At 40.6% G+C, this 7809-nt stretch overlaps 1 long non-coding RNA gene across 1 annotated transcript; it reads left to right on the forward strand.

The window, feature by feature from the left end:
* The first annotated feature begins 3480 nt into the window (after window positions 1-3480).
* On the forward strand, window positions 3481-5447 carry LOC121380086. Its single transcript, XR_005958879.1, has 3 exons — window positions 3481-3612; window positions 4134-4303; window positions 5017-5447. It is a non-coding gene; the product is annotated as an uncharacterized LOC121380086 (long non-coding RNA).
* The last annotated feature ends 2362 nt before the right edge of the window (window positions 5448-7809 follow it).

Raw genomic sequence — 7809 nt, forward strand, 5'->3', positions numbered from 1 at the left:
GTATACACCTGATCGGCAATGGGTATGCCAGGTTCAGAAACTGCACTAGAGGAACTTATGTGTAGAGTTCTGGGAGATTTATTGATGGAAGGGGTTGTCACTAAACTCGCTGATGACTTGTATTGTGGCGGAAATACCCCTGAAGAATTAATCAACACTTGGCGTCGGTTGTTGACAGCCCTTCGACACAACAACTTAAGACTGTCCGCACACAAAACAATAATCACTCCACAATCAACCACAATCTTAGGATGGAATTGGCAACAAGGCTGTATTCAGGCTAGTCCTCACCGCATCGCTACTTTAGCGTCGTGTTCGCCTCCCAACACAGTCTATGGTTTGCGCTCATTCATTGGTGCATACAAAATTCTCGCCTGCGTTATACCCGGCTGTTCGAAGATCCTTGCCCCTTTTGATGATATTGTCGCAGGTCGCCAGTCAAACGATGAAATAGTTTGGAGCAATGACCTTCATGATGCCTTTTCTCATGCCCAGACAATGCTCTCGTCAAACAAAGCAATCGTTCTCCCAAACCCAAAAGACCAACTTTGGATTGTTACAGATGGAGCTGTTAAGGATCCAGGCATAGGAGCAACCTTGTAAGTAACTCGCCACAATCAACCTCGTGTTGCAGGATTCTTCAGCGCAAAACTCAGACCACGTCAAGTCACATGGTTACAATGTGAAATTGAAGCACTGTCAATTGCCGCTGCCACAAAGCACTTCAGTCCTTATATCATCCAGTCCAGTCTGAAACCTATCATCCTCACTGACAACAAACCTTGCGTCCTTGCTTTTGAGAAGTTATGCCGTGGCGAATTTTCAGCAAGTCCTCGGGTTTCAACTTTTCTATCTACAGTCAGCAGATTTCAAGCCTCCGTCCGTCATCTAGCTGGTAATGCAAATATCCCATCAGACTTTGCTAGCCGAAATGCTCCAGAGTGTCACAATAAATCGTGTCAAATATGTACTTTCATCCAAGAAACTGAAAATTCTGTTGTTCGACACATTCTCATAGATGACATACTATCAGGTAAGACTCGGATACCCTTCACCACAAGATCAACTTGGCACTCACTACAAGAAGAGTGCAAGGATTTACGGCGTACCCATTCTCACCTGATTCAAGGTACTCGCCTTTCGAAGAAGCTCACCAACATCAAAGATGTTAAACGTTACATCAATACGGTAACCATTGCCAAAGATGGTCTCCTCGTCGTAAAGCGAACTGATCCACTATTCCCCACACGAGAATGTATTGTTGTTCCCCGACAAGTTCTAGAAGGTCTCCTCAATGCTTTACATATTCAGTTGAATCACCCATCAGCATTTCAACTAAAGAAGGTAGTTCAAAGATACTTTTTTGCGCTTGACATGGATCGTTCAATTGACTCTGTATCCAACAACTGCCATCAGTGTACTGCTCTGCGCAAGACTCCGTCTACCATTGTCGAACAAAGTTCAAGTAATCCACCTGAGACTGTAGGCAGTCTCTTTACTGCGGATATCCTTAAACGAGAATGCCAAGTCATCATAGTTGTGAGGGAATGTGTTACAGCCTTTACAGTCGCCTGTCTGATTGATAATGAACGTAGTGATGTCATTCGACAGGCATTGATTCATTTGTACATAGAATTACACCCTCTTGACGGACCCCCAGCAGTCATCCGCACAGATCCTGCTCCAGGCTTTCTCGCGTTGGCAAATGACAGTTTCCTACACAAACACAGAATCACTCTTGAAATCGGTAGGGTCAAGAACATAAACAAAAACCCAGTTGCTGAAAGAGCAATACAAGAATTGGAAAATGAACTCCGTCATCAAGATCCTACTCGTGGTCCTGTTACTCCTACCGAGTTAGCCATAGCAGTCGCTAGTCTCAATTCCCGCATTCGAAACCGTGGCGTATCATCTCGTGAAATGTGGACTCAGAGAGACCAATTCACAAGCAGCCAATTACCCCTTTCTGACCAACAACTTATTACAGACCAACACTCCGCCAGATTATCAAACCAACCACCCTAAAGGAATCCAATCAACCATGCTTTCAGTACACATTGGAAATTTAGTGTATCTGTATTGTGACAGAAATAAGACATGTGCAGGGATCACACCGCTATTTCAGCCAATGAGCGACGTGTAGGCGACGAATTTAGTTCCATGAAAAAGAGTACCTCTTTTCTTTATTTTATTGTTGGTGTCTGAACAGACTTGACAGTATGATTATGGAATATTGGAAGGGTAACATTGCCTCTTGATTTTGGCATATCAAACTGACAGATGCATATCTGCTTAGTTACAAGCAAGACCATTGTTTGCTATGCCTGTGGTACATATATTTAACGAGAGTAGCCTCCCCTCCATTAGCCCATGTGCTTAGGAGAGTGGATAATTAAAATTGCAGGTGGCGAAGTATCAATTTTATTTGCTTAAATCCTGTCACAGAGGCTGTTCTCTTCATGTCAGGTAGTATATAGCACCTACTGTTAATAATTTAGTCAGTGCTTGGCTTTATATTTGTACTGTCACCAATGTATAATCAATAGTGGTTAGATACCTAAACACTATTTTACCAGTGCATAGCACCGGCCCGGCCGTGACCATGTTGTAATTGGTGCAAACTTCACCAGCCATGTGCTTTCGTGTTCTCAGAGCATCGGCACACACTAGGCTACACATTTTTGTTTTTTGAAGTGTGGTGGAAATTTTAATCAGCACTAATTAGCATAATAATTAAGCAAATATAGCATGAATGCACTGTGGATAGCCACCACTTTGCATAAAATTAATAGAACACAAGACAGAGTAATGTAAATAATTGTGTATTATGGAATGGATATATCAGACATTATAAAAATATGGCATATGGTGTCATGAATATTAGACTGCCAGGTCAGGATAAACACAAGCCAATTAATGTTCACAGGCTTCGATACATGATTCATGTCAAATCAGTCACTTTCCCAAAATCTTTTGATGTTTCTCACTTATGTCACCACAGTTTGTGTGTCAATATACACCACTTAAGTCTAGAGCCACATGTAATCAATAATCAAAGGCAGCACTGTAGAAATATGGTTCCAAAGAAATGTTCAGGCCCTGGTATATATCCAGATTGCATTTTATAATAGTTCAGGTAAATAAATAAATACATACATACATACAAAATTATAACATATATATATATATATATATATATATATATATATATATATATATATATATATATATATATATATATATATATATATATATATATATATATATATATATCCGAAAGAATTCACCGAGTGTTCACAGTTTGTTGCCGACAGAATTATAGTTCAGTTCGGGGTCGAGTAAGTTTTTTGAATATGTTATTGTCCGATGAAGTCTATCATACATATTGTATCTTTTTCTTCTTAGAGATGCCCTCCTGACTTGGAATTGCTGTGTTCGTTGACGACTCGCATGTCTCCTGGCTATCCGCTCGATGCTCTTCAAGTGGCATATGACCGATGTTTTGTCACGTACCCCAGCTCCCACAGCTGTACATCTTTGAATGACCAAACTTGAAAACCCACTGTTCAGCATATGCACGGCACTGTGTATGCGGCTGGTGAAATTTCTATGGTATGTAACAGTTTTTGGATTTGTTCTGCTGTATGCTCTGTTGACGCTCTCACACTTTTGAGTATTTGTGTTCAGTTTAGTCTTCTCAATGGCTTTTACACCCAGTCTTATGTCTATGCATTGTTTGATCAGTGCCTCGTCCTCTACCGTGACATTTAACTTTGTACCGGTAGGCATGAATGTCATGTTTGATCGTCCCTTTTTCACCCCTGAGCACACAAAGGAATGTTTTCTGCATGTTGCTCCACATTTCCCAGTCACACAATATAGTATACTCGTAGCAGTGTAAGACAGTTTGCTTGCTAACTTGTTCATGTTGCCGGCAAGCTGGTTGTGTGCCGATGTATATTCACTGTGGCAGCGCCGTCTCAAGTCGATAGCAAATCTTTTTTTAACCTTTTCTCGTTCTGCTTTTGTGTTTCCAGGGAACATGTTGTCACTGAACTTGACCCTTTCTGTAAACTTCCTTTGTGATTCGGATAAATGACGGGTGTCTCTCAGATTTTTTATCTTCACTTTAGATATTTTGCTCTGGGATGACTGTAATCCGGACACGGCATGGGAATCGCCATCAGTCGTGAAGAATCCAATCGTGAGTGGAGAGACGTCTGATGAGAAGTCACTTGAACACTGAGCTGCAGAATGTTCTTCGTCTCCTATTGTGTCGTCAAGCCGGAGATTTGCTGTACAGGTACCTGTATGATCGGGGCAGAGTATTAGTCTATTTTCTCTCGCTGCTTGAAGCTCACGAGCCTTGCAGAGTTTATTTCCTGTGTAAAGTCCTATTATTTGTTTCTTGCCAGTCTCATTTTCCACCATAGTGTAAGTTGCTTGTGTAGCCGGTTGAAATGGTGTTGAACCGCACCCACTTGAAAGAGGATTGTTGTACCGGCAGTCTCCTTCTATGGCAATAGGATGGTCAGCTGAAAATCCCCTATTAATGTTCAGTTGTACTAAGTCTGCTCTGCGTGTGGACATGTCAAGTTTATTGAGACTGGTTGTCACTCATCCCACTTCGTTGGCAGTATTCTGCATTCCGCTGGTAGCTGGGGGTGTGACTCCAGCACACAGCATTATTCCCCGGAAACCGGTAACACCGACAGATGTGCTCTGTAGTCCTACGTGTACACCGACATTTGGCTTTGCTGATTTTGGCCCCCTCCTAGTATTCTGTGTTGTCTCTTCATACAGTTTGTATTTTTTACTTGTGAATGAACACTTTTGACATCTCAGTCCTGCACGGGTGCACAGGCCCCATTTCTGACACAAGTCTAGATTCCATGTGTACTTGCCAGTGCACCCTGGAGAAGCTAGTCTGTGGTCTTCATTAGTGTCATTAAACATCTTCAGAAGCATACCACAGTGTATAATTTTGGAATCATTCATGTCCATTTTTGCTTTCAGGAACTCGCCTGCCTGTGTACCACCTCCAGTTGAGATCCGTGTTGGTCGGAGAAGTCTAATGTCACTGGGAATTCCATCCGCATCCTTGACGATGTATGACTGTCTATCACAATGGTGTACCACAGCGTTGAACTCTTCTTGACTAAGTCTCTTGGTAACTGGTATGTTGTCACCTTCAGGCTTAAGACACTTTGTTTTAGTAACACCTATAGTTCTTTTGAACAGACATTGGTGTCCCTTTTGAAAGGCACCCTTGTTGTGCAGGTTTTCTGTTGGATTTTTCTTTGGCTTCATTGTTAGCACACTGGGTGTGGTATATTCTCTTAGTATAAGGAAAAGTGTGAACTTTTGTATCTCTTAGCATGTAGCAGTCTTCAGTGGAATGGAACCTGTGGTGTGTGTTATGTTAATAAATACTCTCATGCAGTAAACTGATGCGTGTTCTGTTTTGAATTTGTTTATGATTGTGGTCAGTTCTCTCGGCCATCAGATACTTTAGGCTTCAGTTCACTCCCAGTTTGAAATTGCCCATGTGTCCCGTTGACAGCTGCCAGTGTGCATACTTCCCTCTCATACTGTCCCAAAATAACCTTTTTGTGGCTCACTTGAATTTGCCAAATCCAATATTTAAATTAAATGTTTAATAAAAGTTCATGCATATGACATATTAAAATATGCCAGTACCCAGTATGGTCTTGTAATTTTAATGTGACCATTTCATAAGGTTCTGCTGTCAGTACCCCCCATTATACAACAGCAAACATTTGGAATGTCACCTCCATGTTATAACTTTGGTCAGGTGAACTTGAGGTGTGGAGAAGCTTAATTTTCTATTATTTCAGCCCAGTGTTGCTAACCCCCGGGCCAATCTTCATGGCCTCTTGCGTTAATGCATATTAGAAGACATGACCAAAGTTGGTGTTTTCCTACTAGGTATGCGTCATAGTATGTCATGTGTCAAAACTGACTAGTTATCCCATTCCAAACCCCCTCTTAAGGGATCACACCGCTATTTCAGCCAATGAGCGACGTGTAGGCGACGAATTTAGTTCCATGAAAAAGAGTACCTGTTTTCTTTATTTTATTGTTGGTGTCTGAACAGACTTGACAGTATGATTATGGAATATTGGAAGGGTAACATTGCCTCTTGATTTTGGCATATCAAACTGACAGATGCATATCTGCTTAGCTACAAGCAAGACCATTGTTTGCTATGCCTGTGGTACATATATTTAACGAGAGTAGCCTCCCCTCCATTAGCCCATGTGCTTAGGAGAGTGGATAATTAAAATTGCAGGTGGCGAAGTATCAATTTTATTTGCTTAAATCCTGTCACAGATGCTGTTCTCTTCATGTCAGGTAGTATATAGCACCTACTGTTAATAATTTAGTCAGTGCTTGGCTTTATATTTGTACTGTCACCAATGTATAATCAATAGTGGTGAGATACCTGCACGTAATCGATATCTTGTTGTGAACATTGACGGGCCATGGTGCGACATCCGCAAATTTGTTGGATCACAACTTAGAAATAACTGTTATCGTGTTAAACGTTCTGAGTGTTACCTAGTACCAAACAAGACTTGTCAAATTCCACAGTGTACTTCCGGTGACACAGATAATGATGATGAAACACCCCCAGATCCTGACGGTAACACAAGTTATGATCTTCCTCCGATTCCAACTGAGATCGCCTCGCCTCTACCAGACATATCTTCACAATCACTGGACAACATCCTGGACACAACAACGGAGGACTCGCTACTCCCCTCCAGACCACGACGACGGATAAATCTACCAGGTCGATTTAAGGATTTTGTGTTGAACTAACATTCACCATGTTTTTGTTCTAACAACGACATAGAAATATACTGTGTCAGTGTCATGAATCTGCATTTAACTATCGTTTACCATGTTTTATTCCAGACCCCAATGACAAGAACATCTACCGCGTCGATTTTGACGATTATGTGTTTTGTTTTAATAGTAACCATACATTTATTATACTCACAGACAGTAAGTTCTAACCTTAACATTAACAGTACAAAAACAAAAAGAAGAAAAAAGTGGTTACGCCAGATATTATGTTAGCAACCTTAGTTGGAGTTATCTCCCTTGATGTATTGGGTGAAAGCAATCGCCTTTGTTTTTCACTCTTCCTTCTCCTTTTGTATTTGTCAAGTAAAGTTGTGTTTTACTTTCTAAGGTTGTGTTTCTGATCAGTAACTATTAGGGTGACAATTTTTCTCTTAACTGGCGTTGGAAGAACGTTCGTTGGCTGAATTGAGGAAAGCTCTCGACGGGAATATACGTCACGCTTCAGAGTTAGCTGACACCCACGTGTCAAGAGGCTTCGTTGCGGAAATTGAACAATACGATTACACAGAAGTAAATCGTGATGTAAATTTGTAGAAAAACAATAGTTGTTTGCTGTAATACGGCGTTATAATGCCCTATTACTGCATTAAAACGCCATACTAAAAGTAGTGATTTATTTGTTTTGGCGGAAATCAGCCACCGTAATTTCCTTTGTATTTGTTAAATTTGTACCTATGGTCGAGAGATCGCGATCGCGGGAAATGAATATGCAGTATTTATACAAATTGCAGTTAAACGTACACTGAATTAGTTTACAATAATCATATATGTTAGATATTATTACACTGTGAGGTGATATTTAATAAGTTAGCAGGATTTTAAAAAGACCGTAAATTTTAATTTTATTAACGTTTTTTTTATTTTTTTATTTTTTTATTTTTTATAAGTGGAATATACTGTGAAGTCGGCATTCTT

Source organism: Gigantopelta aegis, chromosome 8 (genome assembly GCF_016097555.1).
Source record: "Gigantopelta aegis isolate Gae_Host chromosome 8, Gae_host_genome, whole genome shotgun sequence".
Lineage (NCBI taxonomy): Eukaryota > Metazoa > Mollusca > Gastropoda > Neomphalida > Peltospiridae > Gigantopelta > Gigantopelta aegis.